This window comes from Peromyscus maniculatus, chromosome 2 (assembly GCF_049852395.1).
Source record: "Peromyscus maniculatus bairdii isolate BWxNUB_F1_BW_parent chromosome 2, HU_Pman_BW_mat_3.1, whole genome shotgun sequence".
NCBI lineage: Eukaryota > Metazoa > Chordata > Mammalia > Rodentia > Cricetidae > Peromyscus > Peromyscus maniculatus.
The window spans coordinates 116,278,886-116,295,340 of record NC_134853.1 but is presented as its reverse complement, the minus strand read 5'-3'; the positions used below and the strand labels follow the sequence as shown (position 1 = coordinate 116,295,340).

Below are 16,455 nucleotides of genomic sequence, written 5' to 3'. Positions count from 1 at the left end.
TTCTATATAAAGCAACAAATGTGCCTTGGCTATGGGAGATAGTCTGTGGTTGAAGCAAAATAGATGTATCCTTGCTTTGCTGTCTGTGTCTCTGTAGGTTCCGAGTTAAACTGAGGAACTTCAGGAAGTCATGTACACCCAGAACCCAGAGCTACTGTAGATGCTGATCAGAGGGTTGGCAGTGCCCCATAGCCAATGCTTGACTTAAGACTGGTAATAAGATGCACAAATAGGAATTCCTTGAGCTAATGTCAAAACTGTTGCTTGTTTCAGCATGGATGTGAAGCTCATATAGAGCAAGATATGTGTCATGGAGCTGTGTGTTGTGATCATGGACACAAATGAAGCATGATATAAAAGGCATGAAAAGTTAGTTACTTAATAGTCAACTTCCAGGCCCAGATAACTCTCTTCATCTACCTAAACAGGAACAAGTTGTCAAAAGAAGAAAAGGGTGGAAACTTCAGTATACTGGAAAGAGTTAATTTTTTAGAGCAATAAGCTAGGGACCCAGGGGACAGAGTTCAGTAAAGCAATGTGTTCACTTGGCCATTTGACTAATTTACAAAAAGCTGTTCCAGTGAGGATTTCTTCATGTTTTTGTTTCACTACTGTAATTTAACAACTATTGTGGCTATCACTTGGCATTAGCCATTTAGATAGCAACATTAAGACTACTTTGCTACAGTAAAGAAAGATATATAAATATAAAAAATAAAATTAATAATTATATCAAATGAAATAACACCCCAGTTAAAAGACAGATCATTCAGTATTGATTTACTTAGTTTAATTAAATGCTGCCCACAAGAAGCTCAATTTTAACATAAGTTAAAAAGTCAGAAGTGGAACACAATATGTCATATCACAGCAATGAAAAGAAACACAAAGTACCTCCATCAACATCCAACTAAGCAGGTTTAAAAATACATATTACCCGAACAATGACTAAGTAGATTTCTCTACCAAAACTGTTAGCAGAAATTGTGAAATAATACAGGGTGATTCACCAAAAGGACCAAACAGTTCAATCTATGTACCTAATGACAGAGTTATCAGAATATATAAAGCAAACTCTGATGGAACAGTAAAGAGAAATGCATGTAAATGATTATACCTTTAGTGATTGACAGGGACAGAAACAGTAGTCAACTCAGCAAGGATGTGATACACAATGGGAATCTATCAACCTGCTCTGGCCAACAGGCAAAAAGTACTTTACCCAACTAGCATGTGTGTTTTGATCAGATGCTCAGAGTGTAGTCTGTCTTGGTTAAATAACTCTCACAAAATAATTCTAAAAATTTCAAAGGATTCAAGACACACAATGGATGTTGTATGACCATAACAGAACTATAGATCAGTGATCAAAAATATATAATAAATAATAAATCCTCAAATATATAGAAATTAACATACTTCTGGACATATCTAAATAATTTCAATGTGTTTAATTGAAACAAAATTTATTTAATTGAAACAAAAATATACTGTGTAAGTTTTGAGATATGAATAATGCCAGACCTAGAAGTTAACTGCATCTAATATCAATAGCAGTAAAGTCTCAAGAAATTACCCTCAGCCTCCCTCTGAGGAAACTAGAAGGGAAGGAACCCCATATATGCTGAAAAGAAATGAGCTATAAAGCCGAAATCAATCCCTTTTAGAACACAGAAAATAAATTTGACTAAAAGCTAGCACTTTGAGAAGACAAACAAAATTAATATAACTCTACCCATAATAATCATGAAAATAAAGAGAAAATTTACATATGCCAATATTGAGAAATAGAGAGTTTAATTAGAATGAGTTTATAGATATTAAAAGAGCAGCCAGGAAATGTTTTTGCACAGTAGCATGATAATAAACTTAATTTGTCACTTTGTGTAAATCCCTTGAGGGGCACAAACTATCAATTCTCACTCCAGAAGAAGCAGAATGGAATAGTATTAACCCGACATAATAGCAAAGTAGCTTTCTGTCACTTCACACAGCACACTGGCCGTGGGAAGTAGACATGGATGAGAGGACCTGTGGGAGAATCTGAGGGAAAGCACATTAAAGACAGTAAGAATAACACTTCCCATTCCCCCAAAGCAGCACCATACATGATGCCAAAAAAGAATCCTGTGGTCCATGATTCTTCCCTGGGGGAAGTGAGAGCAGCACCGTTAGTAAGAAGCTGGCTGGTCAGCTGTGCAGCATACTACCCAAGACATCACGTCTTTCTTAACACCTGAAGAATTCTGAGAATGAGGCAACTGAGAAAGTGGGGAAAGAACAGAAATGAGGATCCATAGTAATCCAGGGTAGAAAAGCTACTGTACAGATCATAATAGCTAGATGTTCTCAGGAGGTCCACCAGCAAGCTGTCTCCCTCTGGTCCAGAGATGATCCTACTGATGCTCATCCATGCACAGTCAGGATGAGTCTTACAGATCACTCACAAACACACATAAAATGGCACAGCTCTGCAGGACTAGGAGAAGGAAGCATGCAAACTTGAGTATTTCAGGATAACTTCGTGGGGAAAACAAACGTCTTTGCAGGATTAAGAGGAGGCACATGATCTTAGGGAAACAAGCAAGCGAGGCAAGCACATTCACAGAAAACACCGGAGTGTCTCAAAATCCCTAGATTAGCTCATCAGGGAAAATGTTGGTTTCCCAAAGCTAATGAATAAAGCCAAAATGGGCTGACTGCTTCCTCAAATAATGAGGACCACAAGGCAGCACTTTGAGAAGCATCTCTATGGCACTCGCGCAACACACACACACACACACACACACACACACGCACGCACGCACGCACAAACTAATCCCCATTAAAGGATACCAAGAAGATAAGATAAATAATTTTAAGAAATGAAATAATTGTTTTAAGGAAGTCCAGTGACATACTGGAAAACAAGAGTAAACTAATCAGAAAAACCAATGTTTAAGAAAAGAAGAAATTCTGAAGCTGAAGAAGACGATGATCATGTAAGATCAACAGCATACTGATGGTGCTGGATGAAGACCCTGTGAGGTCAGTCAGACCGTTGGCAACTATAATCCGAGACCAAGGGAGAATGAAGACAAAAAGAAAAACACTGGGACTGCTCTAACTTCATGTCTGCTGCCATGATAAAACACCCTGATGAAAAGCAACCTAGGGAAGGAAGCGTTTATTGTGGCTCTCAGTTCCAGGTTACAGCCCACCATTGCAGGAACGTCAAGGCAGCAGACCTTGAAATAATCGATCACATCCCTTCACAGTCAAGAGCAGAGAGAAATGAATGCAAATGCACGAACGCTTCATGCTTCTTCTCCGCCTACTCTTTTCACTTTTATAGCATTCAGGGCACAGGCCTAGAAATGGTGCAGCGCAAATTCAAAGACGATCTTTCACCTCAATTAGCCCAATTAAGAAAAATCCCTTAGGCTTGCCCATAGGCCAACCTGCTGTTGGCAAACCATCATTGATACCTTCTTCCCAGGTGATCAGGTGATTGTCAGGTTGACAATCAAAATGCTATAACAGATGATAGAAGTTCCAAAGGAGAAATGGGGCAAGAATGCTACTTTAAATAAACAATAGCTGAAAACTTCCCAAATCCTGTGAAAATGGTGGATATTCAGGTACGTGAGCCTCAAAGGTCTACAAAGACCTCAGACATGTTCAATCCAAAGAGCACTACTTAGATATATAATTATATTGTCAAAATAAACTTTTTTGAAAGCAGCAACAGAAAAAAAAAAGAATTTCACATCCAGAGAAGCATCCACTAGAAAACTAATGTATTTCTCAGCAGCAACTTTACTGGCAGGAAGACAACGGAATGATATACTCAATGTGCTTTAGTTTTCCTTTTAAGAAAAAAAAAATCCAGCAAAACTGTCCTTTATTGATGAATAAGAGATAAACAAGAAAACTGTACCTGGGAGTATACCATCCATTGCTAAATCTGCCTGAAGAAGATGAGACCCAAGTAGGATCTTTGGGTTGAAATGAAACAACCCAAAGGTTGTTTACAGGTTACAATAAAATAAAAACTCATGGGTAAGGCAAATATATAGTCAAATTCAAAATACTCTAATACTGTAAGAAAGGCAAGTAAGCAACTTTTCACTTCAGTATAATAGTTAGTAGAAAATAAAAGTATTAAAAATAACAACCATATTAATTTAGTAATGGACACACACACTACATAAAAGAAGTAAATTGTTACAGACTTTTCATATGTGGTTGAAGGTTGTGGCTGAACTTTCTCTTATAACTATAAGATGTTTTATCGCATGGCTATAGAAAGGCAAAATTTATAGTTCACACACACACACAATAGAAAGCAAGCAAGAAGCCAACCCTATCAATATAGAAAAATCCTCAAAGCACAAAAGACAGCAGGAGAAAATGAAGGAAACAAAAGAATTTTAAAACAATTAATAAAATGGCAAAAGTTTGTACCTCACAATAATTACTTCAAATATAAATGAACCAAATTCTCAAATCAAAAGATTAATTATCTTTTAAAACATAATGATATAAAGCTAGAAATCAATAGCAAGAAGAAAACTCAAAAATAAATGACACACGTTCTTGAAGAAAAATAACTTAAAGATGAAACCAGAAGCGAAATCAAGAACTAGCTGGAGGCAAATGCAGAAACAAGATGCACAAAAGCTTCCAGGGGGCAGCAAAAACTATTCTAAAGGGAAAGGGTATGGGGATAAATGCCAACATAAAGAAAAAGGTCTGAAATAACCCAACTCTGTATCTCAAAACCAGCAAAATAAACAAAGCCCAACATAGTTGAAGTAAATGAAACAGAAATGAGAAAAATAATAGATAAGATTAATAAAAATGAATTGGTATTTTGAAAAGATAAACAAAACTCAAGAGCCTTTATCTATACTGAGGAAGAAAAGAAAAGACAAAATCAGAAATTAAAGAGACGACATTAAACAAAATAAAAAGGATCAAAAGAAAAAGGTACAAAAATTATATGTTAACACTTTGGCCAGGCAAGAAGAAATGAAAATTCTTCTAGAGGGGCACTGTCTACCAACACTGAGTCATGGAGAAACAGAAAATCGAATCAGAATAATACTGAGTAAAGAGACTGAATCGGTATTCATTCAAACATTGATCATTTATGAAATTCTCAAACAATAAATTATTACAAGATCTTTGATCAAAGGGAAGCCCAGGATCTGATAATTCACTAATGAGTTCCATCAAATATCTAAGAAGAACTGATACCATTCCTTCTTAAACTCATACCATTTCTAGTCTATGCAGTCTACAAGTCCAAGAAAAATAATAAAGGATATCAAAATTGGAATGAGAAGAAGAAAATCACCTGTTTGTAGACAACATAATCTTTGTTTCTTATTTGTGTTGGTATATATGTTGAATGCATGTATGTTTACATGTGTGTGCACTTGAGTGTGGAAATGCACAAACATGTATGTGAAGGCAGAGGTTGATGTACAGTATCTTTTTCAGTCACTCCCCACTTTATTTTTTGAAACAGGGTCTCTCACTGAATCTGGAGCTCACCATCTAGACTAGCTGGCCAGCAAGCCCAGAGATCTTCCCATCTCTACCTCCCCTGTGCTAGACTCTCAGGTACAAGCTACCATGCCTGGTTTCTCATGGGTACTGGGATCTGAACCCAGGTCTGTGTGCTTATGTGTTAGCACTTTATCAACTAAGCCATCCCCCAAGCCCGAGATGCAGAAAAACCACTATTAAACACTACACACACACACACACACACACACACACACACACACACACACACAGAGAGAGAGAGAGAGAGAGAGAGAGAGAGAGATACAACTAATAAGTTCAGTAAAGCTATAAGATACAAAATCAGCCTACAAAATCTGCTTCTACTCATTAGCCATATAGCCTAGAAAGAAAATTTAAAAAAAAAATCCCAACTACAATAGCATTTTAAAATAATGAACAAACAAACTTTCAAAAAAAATTTAACCAAGGACTGCAAGATCTTCACACTGAAACTAAGAAACTTCAGAGAGAGAGAGAGAGAGAGAGAGAGAGAGAGAGAGAGAGAGAGAGAGAGAGAAGGAGGGAGGGAAGGAGGGAGAAAAAGGAAAGAAACTGCTGAAATTAACTAAAGAAATATATGGAAAGAATACCAAGTTCATTGGATTGGCTGGGTGAACTTATATTGCTAAAATGCCCATCCTACCCCAAAAATAATGTAAGTATTCCTCAATGTAAGTAATCCTTTATCAAAATGCCAATGAGATTTTTTGGAGAAATAAAAAAGACAATCCAAAAACTCATATGGAACCACAGAAAACAAAACAAAAAATCTAAATCTATCTTGTATAAAAAAAAAGAAAGAAAGAAAGAAAGAAAGAAAGAAAGAAAGAAAGAAAGAAAGAAAGAAAGAAAGAAAGAAAGAAAGAAAGAAAGAAATCTTTTCCCATGATCTTGGCCCCTGAAGAGGCCTGCTGGGAACAGAGCTTCAAAAAGGCAAGGATTTCTGGAAGACTGTGCTACAAGCCCACTTTTGCTGACTCTAAGTGAGGTCTCCAGAACCAAAGACAGCACACGGCTCTTCTTAAGGTTGAAAGTGCTTATGCCTGAGGTGAAACTGAATTCTACTTTAGTAAGAGATGTGCTTATGTGTATAAAGCAAAAACAACACCGTGACAAACCAAACTGCAGTCATCTGGGGAAAGGTAATTGGGGATGCGTGGGAAGAGTAGCATGGTTCATGCCAACTTCTGAAGCAACCTTCCTACAGAAGCCAGTGGACACAGAATTCATATGATGCCATACCTCACATTGATTTAAACTAATAAGAGGTAAATAAATAAAAGTGGTTTGTAAAAAAATAAATAAATAAAAAGTCAAAAGCACCATACTTCCTGATTTAGAATTACATTGCAAAGCCATGGTATTTGAAACAAGATGGCACAGGGTCAAAAACAGATGCCTCAACAACAGAATACAATGGAGTTCTGAAATAAGCCGCACATATGGGTCAATTAATCTTCAACAAGACCACACACCAAAAACTCACAATGGGGAAAGAGTTTCTTCAACACATGATACTGGGGAAACCAGCTAGACACATGCAAAGAAATGAAGATTCATCCATCATACACACACAAAAAAAAAAGAACTCAAAATGGATTAAAACAGAAAACGTAAGACTTGAAACTGTAAGACTCCTAGAAAGAAAGATGGGCAAGGGGATCTCTGATACTGGCTGTGGTAATGATTGCTTGAATAACACACTGAAAACACAGGCAGTCAAAGCAAAAATAAAAAGCAGCAACTGTAATTTTAACACTTTATAGACTGCAGAGGAAATGACAGAAATAAAAGGGAGAAAATACTTTTAAATTATGTGCCTGATAAATTGTTAAAATTCAAATTTCATAAAAACTGATACAACTCAAAAGGAAAACAAATCAGTAAATAACTTGAATAGACAATTTTCAAAGGATGCAAGGGTGTTTACATCAATAATCATGAGAAATCAAAACCATGGCACATGGTCTTATTACCAGAATTGATCATCAAAGAAGCAAACAATAACAAGAATTGTTGACGGCATGAAGAAAATTGAACTCTGTGTACTGAGGGTAGGAAGTTCAATTCACACAGCTATTCTGGAAAACACTACGGACATTCCTCAAGAACTTAAATGTAGAAATACTACATTACCCAACATCTTTCCTTCTGAACATACACCCCCAAAAATATAATACTGTCCTTGAAAGATATATGCACATTCATGTTCACTGAGTTTTATTCACAATAATCCAAACACACACACACACACACACACACACATACAATCAGTCTTCTACATCTACAGAATAAATCAGCCAGAACTCAAAACTATATGGAAACAACTGTATTAAACCTATAGTGACCTTTTTACTCATCATTATTTTTTAGCAATATAGCATGACAACATTCTGGTTTCATCTCTGTTGTTGTGACAAATACCCTGGCCAAAAGCTGGTAAGGAAACCATTTATGATTCTAGATCAGTCTGTCACTAAGGGAAGTCAAGACAGACAGGCAAGAACTCAAAGCAGGACATTAAAGGCAAGCCTGCTTGAAGTTCCACATTCACTTATTGAAGGTCTTTTCTCAGATCACTCTTGGCCAGTGGTTTTCAACCTTCCTAATACTATGACCCTTTAATACAGTTCATGTTGTAGTGATCCCCAAGCATAAAATTATTTTCATTGCTACTTCTATAAGTGTAATTTTCATAACTGTTGTGAATCATAATATAAATATCTGTTTTCAGATGGTATTAGTGACCCTTGTAAAAGGGTCATTTGACACCAAAGGGGTTGTAACCCACAGGTTGAGAACTGTTGCTCTGGGCTATGTCAAGTTGACAATTAAAGCTCATCAAGACAGCCACCTATTACATAGGTAACTATTTGCACACTGTTTTCTGCCTCATATGCAATGCAAAGACCACTTTTTCAAATAGACAGAAGGGTGTGTGTGTTTGTGATATGAAATAGTCACTAAATTTCCTTCCTGGGGGGTAGCAGGAGGTCTACCCCTTCTGCCCTAACAACAGACCAAATACAACTCCACCAAGGTCATGAGGGAAACAGTGAGTTTATTGGCTTACTAACAGAGCATGAGTAAGCTGTTACCGACAGCAACTCAGATGACTCTCCACCGCAGCCATACTAGAAAGTCTTTAGCCACATGGATGATGGCTTCCCACAGCCATGGAGTGAAACTCCTTCCCCTAGCTTGCCCCATCTTATTCTAGCACCTCCTCTAGGCCCCAAGGCCACATGCAATTGGGGAAAAATTACAAACAAATGGCTGTTTACTCTGGTGAGGGTCCGACAACTCATCCCACACACTCTGTCTAAGCAAAAAGGCAACTTGCACCACTATGCTAAATTACAACAAACAAACAAACAAATAAATAAATAAATAAATAAACATCAATGGGGTTTTGGTATCTACAGGAGGCTTGAAATGAAAATTCCCTGCTGATACAAGAGACAAAGAAACTCTATGATATCACCACGATGTAGAACCTAAAAGACTAACTCATTAAAACAGAAAACAAAATGGCAGTTACCAGGAGGAGAGACATGGGGACATGAGAAGTTGGTTAGCAAGTACAAACATTCAGTTAGGAGTTGAAAATTTTCTAGAAGTCCAATGTACACCATGGATAAAGTTAGCATTATATTCCTGCAATTTGTTCATAGAGCAGAACTTAAAATTTTTCATCACCAAAGAAAATGAACACTATATCAAATGTTGCATGTGTTAGCTGGTTTGACTTTGGCAATTGTTTCAAAATGTACACATATATAAAACATACTGTATAAATTGACTAGATATAGTACACACACATATATCACTAAAGCTGGCAGAGGTAGAATAAAATGTAACCTGAATAGGCCTGTGATGATAAGTGGGAAATGTGAACATGATTAGTGCCTGGGAAATTAGTAACACTTACTATTGGTATATCTATGAGAATATTCCCAGACAAGATAAACTGAGAGAAGATGCACCCTGGACCTGAATGGCACCATCTCACAGCCAGGTGTGATGAAAGGGAGAAAGACAGAGAGCCCACTAGTGAAGCACAATCTTTTTCTTTCTTCCTGTCTCTCCTTTCTGGCCATCATGATGGGAGCTGTTCCTACAGTGATGAACTGAAATCATGAGTCAGTAACATTTCCTGCCTTCAGCTGTTTTGCTCCTGGGTTTATCATGCAACAGGAAGCCAAGGTGAACAAGTCCCTGTCCTCTAGATCAAGTGGCTTTGTGCTTACAATCCCCTCACACACTTCAGGCCCAGGTGGCTTCGCTGTGGAGTTCCACTAACCATAGATTACAGAGAGATAGACGATGGATGGATGGATGGATGGATGGATGGATGGATGGATGGATGGATGGATGGATGGATGGATGGGCGGATGACAAATTAACTTCAAATCCTCCAGAATACCAAAAAAAGAAAAAAAAATACTCCCTAACTCATCCTTTAAGATGAAAAAATTAGTCAGAGAACCTAACTCAGAAAACACAAGGAAAATTAGAAATCAATATCCATGATTAACAATGGTGCTGAAATGCTTAAAATCTCAGCAAAGAAAATGTGAACTATACAATTAATTGTATGTCAATTATTCAACAGAACCTGCTACTAACTACCCCAGCTGAGAACACCTCTCTTCCTGGGATCATCTTCAGGGTTAAGTGATCTCTATCATACAGTCCAGTAAAATAGCCATTTCAGACCTCCTCCTCATGGTTGGGATTTTAAATATAAGACTTTGCCCCCATCTGATAGTGCTGGTGATAGTGGTGTTTTTTTGGTTTTGTTTGTTTGATTGGTTGGTTGTTTGGTTTTGTTTTTTGGGTTTTTTGTTTGTTGGGTTGGGTTGGGTTGGGTTGGGTTTTTCAAGACAGGGTTTCTCTGTGTAACAGCGCTGGCTGTCCTGGAACTCACTCTGTAGACCAGGCTGGCCTCGAACTCACAGACATCCACCTGCCTCCACTGGGATTAAAGGCGTGTACCACCATGCCCAGGTTGGTGGTGGTGGTTGTTTTGTTTTGTTTTATTTTGTTTTGTTTTTTAAGAGATAGTAATTGGCTGTGGTTTAAAGTGAAAGTTTACAGAAAGGCAACTAAATTCCAAAAGACACGGCCCACAGCAAAATTCATCACAGCCTAGGGGAGAGGAGGCCTGCTTTCACAAAGACGCAGTTCTCCACCTTCTGGGTTATTCCCTTCCACTACACGCATGCTCTGCCTTCCTAATCCTATGTCACTGCCCCTCAAAAACACCATCTACAGGCCCGCTCTCCTCGGCCCTATTTTCCACCCCCAAACACCATAATAGCAGTCCTCTGGGGCTCCGACTCACACAGCCAGGCCAGCGGCCATTAAGTCAAGACCAAGCATGAGAGCTCCACTAACAGGAGGCTCCAGAAGACAGAGTGGCATGGAGGCACCCCCACTAGCCAGCAAATGAAAAGGGAAACATTGAGACTCGCACTTTGCTCACAGTAAAGACCAGAAACCCTTTTAAAAAGAGCAAGAGAAACAAAACAAAAGACAGGTCTACCATTTAAATCCAGCCACGAACTAAGACTTCAATTCTCCCTCACTGGTTTGCTACTTAAAAGCAAAATCCAGTGGGGCCTTTGAACTCACATTTCACACAGAATCTAAGTAAGAATGACCACTTTGGCCATAACTAGCCGTTTAATTAAGGGAAGAAATTAGTGCTAAGATATAAGCAATGATCCAGTGAAGAACCAATGACAGGAGGGTTCCCCCCACAGTGTATCATCTCCATCCTGAAATGGGCATGAAGTTCACAAAAATGGAAATATCCCCCTAGACCCTTCCTGGCCTACACCTCCGTAACAAGACCGCATTATTCTTTCTAAACTGAAGTACACCTGAAACATTATATCCAGCTGCTCAGCTTCTAAAGCCATAAACAACACCAGCCTTGAAACGCCTTGCATTGCCAAACTTGAACTCAATGGCTAAAATATCTGGAGAACTGTCTGCGAATTGGGGGGCCTGGGGAGAAAGAAAGAAAACGACTTTATTAACTGGACAGAGAGAGGGGGCCTTAGGCCCCGGACATCTGTAGGGCAGTGTGGGGGATGCAGCAAAGGCTGTCCTCTCCCTTGGGCAGGACACCTCACCCAGAAGACAGAACGTGAATTGCCAGCTGGTGTGAGACCCCAAGGTGAAGGAGGGAAACAGCTAACAAGCTGGAGAAGCTTTCCCTGGAGGAGCCGTCTGAGAGCCTGCGTGCCTGCAAGAGCCCCTGGGAGGGTCACTTACTTGTCCAATATGAAATCACATTCTAGCTAGCAGGCCATCAGGCCACCACGCACAGCCGCACCGCACCCAGCAGGGCGGTCCAGGCACGCTGTGACTCCGCCCGCTCCGGTCCAGCCCCTCCAGCAGCCTTTGTAAGACGCATCCTGATTGGTCCCTTGAAACGGGCGCCAGGAACAGCCGGTCCCTGTAAGCCCTGCCCCTTCCCGCCACAGTGCAAATTCTGGGTTCACAATCAGATTCAAGCTCCTCCCTCGATGGCTCCCTGGATTTTAAAGGCGCCTCGGCCGCGGAGTGGGTTCTGTCCCCGAGATCTAGCCTGAGTGCCAGGCACCCTGGCCTTTCCTACAGTAGATGATGGGTTACGACGTCCTGTTAAGTCGCTCTCGGCTGAACACCAGCTGCTGTGGGTTTACAAGTCCTTGAACTCTTTATGCCCGGTCCTAGTTAGGTGCTTTACAGGAATTCTCTCCCTTTTATCCTGTGGAGCCTTTGAAGTAGAGATTACCCTGTAAATCTAAAAGGCTGATAGACCCCTGCCTTTGAGGAATTAACAGGCTGGTTAACACTGACCTTTCCAGTAAACTGCGTGTTATCCATTCCCATCCCTCTGGCTAGATACTGAGTCCAAAACCTGTTTGGCTTTTTTTCTGGGTCAAATACCAATGGCAATGAGGATTCCAACCTGAGCTCTAGTCTGTGCTGTTTCCATTAAAGGTAGGTTTCTGGGGTGAGGGAATTCGGAAGACAGCTTTAGCAGTCCTGTATCCATATGCTTTGTCACTCTACAATAAATAAATAATAAAAATAAAAACCCGAGGCGAGAAAGTGGGGACTTTTCCAAGGTTGTGAAGAGCAAACCTTCTTGATAATTACAGTGCCCGACTTCCTTAAACGGACGTGATGTATTTATTATGTTAAGACTACTATCCACACAACCTGAGATTAAGCAAGTGATCTGTCTTGGTCATACAGGTGAGAGCCTGTCTTGGTGAGGCTGCAGCTATAGGATTGGACCACTGCCTTTATCCCGAACCCTGCTGGAGGTGTTGTTTTGGAGTTTTCCACTACACCATGATTGTTCACTTTGCATTTCCAACTATTCAAAGAATCTCAGTAAGGTGGGTCAAGTGTACAACAGGAATGATAATAAGACTTGGTTCCTTCCAGAACATTATGAAGAACAAACTAAGTACCAGACATACCTATATTTTGCAAAAGGATGGATGCTTTATACATATAATACATTGTCCCAGCTCTTCCTTAGTATATTCCAGAAATGGAACATGCCTGTTGTGTCATGGATTATGACTGGAGGTGAGAGCATGAAGGGTCTTCTCTTGACTAAAAATAAATTAGTGTTGGCCTGCATGGATAGCTGTTTCTAAGCTTTGGGGTATTTGAGTTTTTATTTGTTTCCTCTTAAATAGCATACTATCAATAGCATAGTGGCTGGAGCTCCAACAGCCATTCTAAACAATGAAAGGACCTGGGGATAAAAGCCACACACAACAGAAACAAAGTGAAAGAGCATGGGTTCCTCATCCCATGTACCCTAGACAAGGCCAGCAGCCAAGATTCATGCATGAAAGAAACTGTTGTTCTGTGGAAAATAGTTTGATTTTGTATTTTTTGTCATAAGTGATCAAACATAATCATAACTTATCTCTCTTGCCTCTTGGAAACCTTACAAAAAAAACATAGAAAGTGAGAGATACAGAAATAGGCCCAGGAAGTATAAATAAATTGCTAAAGGTCATTCACCTAAGTGGCTAAGATAGATTATGACTTGATACACAGGCAAATTCTCATTCTTTTTTTCATTTATGACAAATTGCCTATTATAATGAATGAATCGGTTTTTCCATTTGCCTCCATTCCATTCATTTATTCCCAAAGGTGACCAACCTTTTTCTGTAAAGGATCAGATTGGTGTGAAGAGACACCATGATCACAGCAACTATTTTTTTTTTTTTTTTTTTTTTGGTTTTTCAAGACAGGGTTTCTCTGTGTAGCTTTGCGCCTTTCCTGGAACTCGCTTTGGAGACCAGGCTGGCCTCGAACTCACAGAGATCTGCCTGCCTCTGCCTCCGGAGTGCTGGGATTAAAGGCATTCACCACCCCGCCCGGCCACAGCAACTCTTATAGAGAACATTTAATTGGATGGCTTACAGTTTCATTATCATCATGGTGGGACATGGTGCTGGAGAAGGAGCTGATTTCTACATCTTGCAGGCAACAGGAAGTGACCTGAGAAAATGGCTGTGGCTTGAGGAGGTAAAGCATAATGAGAGATCGTTAGGTTGCACCATCATGAATGCATTATGCTGGAATCTCAGGAGTAAAGTTATTAGAAAATGCCATCCTAGCTTCCCAATTACTATTGGATGATATAGCAGGAAGCCCTCATCAGTTCCTAATAGCTTCATATTAAACATCCAGCCTTCAGAACAGTAAAAAATTTGCTACCCAGTCTTTAGTATTTTGTTATAGCAACAACAACAACAACAAAAAAGATGAAAACAGCTGCTGAAACAGGACTAATGTCGCTGGCAACCCCTAGTTACTTCAGACTCTTTGTGTCATGGGAAGAAATAGTAATGCAAAGGCTGTCCATACTTTCCTGATTCTCATGACTACAGAGAGACTAAGAGCTAACACACATAAGCAGCTTTGTTTCAAGTTGATCCAATTTCTTCCTCTGAGCCTTCCAAGTGTCTATTCTTACTATATTATATAGTGAAGTAAATGCCTGATAAATATTGGTGCATCTATCTGATCCTTTCCTCCTTTCAACTCTATGGGGTATTTTGTTGAATCTAATTTTACTTGATTATTGTAAAGTATAGAAATCACTTAGGGCCAAGATGGGGATCATGCAGTGTTACTGAGCACAAAGCACAGTGCAAGTCATACTGTTTGTTTTAGGGTTTATATTACTGTAAAGAAGCACCATGATCACAGCAACATTTATAAAGGTAAACATTTAATTGGAGCTGGCTTACATTTCAGAGGTTTAGTCCATTATCGTCATGATAGGAAGCATGGTGGCACACAGGCAGGCATGGTACTGGAAAGGTAGACTAGATGGTTCTACATCTAGATCCTCGGACAGCAGGAAAAGAGAGTGACACTGGGCATTGTTTGAGCATCTGAAACCTCAAAGGCCACCCCCAATGACACACTTCCTCCAACAAGGCCACACCTACTCCAATAGAGCCACACCTCCTAATAGTGCCACTCCCCATGAGCCTATGGGAGCCATTTTCATTCAAACCACCACACAACTGGAGGAGCAAGTCACAATTAAGCAAGACAGAAAAAGTTGAGTTGTAAGACCAAGAATCAGTTGAGCTGACTTATGTAATTTTTTACGTCTTTCTTTCTGCACAGAGATGATTCTGTGCAGCTCTGGGAGATAGAAAGGAGCTGGTCCTTTACTCTAGGACCTGTGAAGACCTGCATTCTTTGGAGTCTCCTGCATCATCAGCACTATACCCCTTACCACAGAAAAAAAAGACATTTTTCCCCAAGACTAATTAGGAGTCACTGGAACAGAAATAAGTATTATCAGTCATTGATTCATGATTTATTTGTGCCTTCAAATATTTATGTTTTTGTGTACTTAACAGATTTATTGAGGGCTAGTCTTCTAGGGAGTATAAAGATGGTGCTGTGATAAACAGAAATTATCCTTGTCCTTATGGAACTTACAGTCACGAAATGGACATAAAAGTAATAAACATAAATATAAGATTTATTGATGTAACCAACCATCTTATTAAATAAGAAACACAGAAACAATGTAAAAGAGAAAGCCGAGAGGTCAGAGCTCAGAGCTAAAATCTCACCCTTCTGCCTGCGGTGTCCCAGTTTCCCGAAAGAGAGCTACTTCCTGTCTGTAAATCGATTTTCCAGTCATTCTGCCTTCTCATTGGTTGTAAACCCAAACACGTGACTGCCTCGTCACTGTCTGAATATACACCCCCCTAGGTCTTAAAGGCATATGTCTCCAATGCTGGCTGTTTCCCTGAACACATAGAGATCTATGGGATTAAAGGCGTGTGCCACCACCGCCACACTCTTGCTATGGCTCTAATAGCTCTGACCCCCGGGCAACTTTATTTATTAACATACAATCAAAATCACATTTCAGTACAATTAGATTACCACCACATTTCCCCTTTTCTATTTTAATAAAAAGAAAAAAAAAAGCAAAAGGTTATAACTAACAAAAGAAAAACTATATACAAAAGTACAATAACTATATACAATATATACAAGTAATGAATACCTAAATAGGTATTTGACAAATCAGAGAAAATAATTCCATTATCTATCCTATTTTGGTAAATCCAAGATGTATCTAATGCACTTTCTATCCTAATTAATTTTCAACTAGAACTAACTAATCTTCAACCATAACTAACTAATCTTCAACTATAACTAACTAATCTTCAACTCCCTCAGAGACCCAAGAAGGGAATAATATTAGCTAACAAAAATAAAAACAGGAAGTGCATGCAAGCAACTTCCAAAAAATTTGTGAGTTGACAGAAACAGCCAGCTGCCTGGGCAGTCACCTGAGGTTTCTCCGCAGTGTTGGGGCATCATCTT

At 39.3% G+C, this 16,455-nt stretch overlaps 1 protein-coding gene and 1 long non-coding RNA gene across 4 annotated transcripts in view; one reads left to right on the top strand and one right to left on the bottom strand.

Moving 5' to 3' along the window:
* The window catches only part of Fggy (FGGY carbohydrate kinase domain containing), a 404,303-nt gene extending 392,310 nt beyond the window's left edge, over window positions 1-11,993 (bottom strand). For 2 of the 3 annotated variants that reach the window (XM_076564517.1, XM_076564520.1), the window contains exon 1: window positions 11,842-11,993. The gene's annotated coding sequence lies outside the window, so the exon portion shown is untranslated. The remainder of the gene's footprint in view (window positions 1-11,841) is intronic. The other variant, XM_015992861.3, reaches the window with a different exon arrangement.
* A 110-nt stretch (window positions 11,994-12,103) lies between these two features.
* LOC143271680 (uncharacterized) lies at window positions 12,104-15,587 on the top strand. The gene is made up of 3 exons (XR_013048876.1): window positions 12,104-12,555; window positions 12,814-12,959; window positions 15,232-15,587. It is a non-coding gene; the product is annotated as an uncharacterized LOC143271680 (long non-coding RNA).
* The last annotated feature ends 868 nt before the right edge of the window (window positions 15,588-16,455 follow it).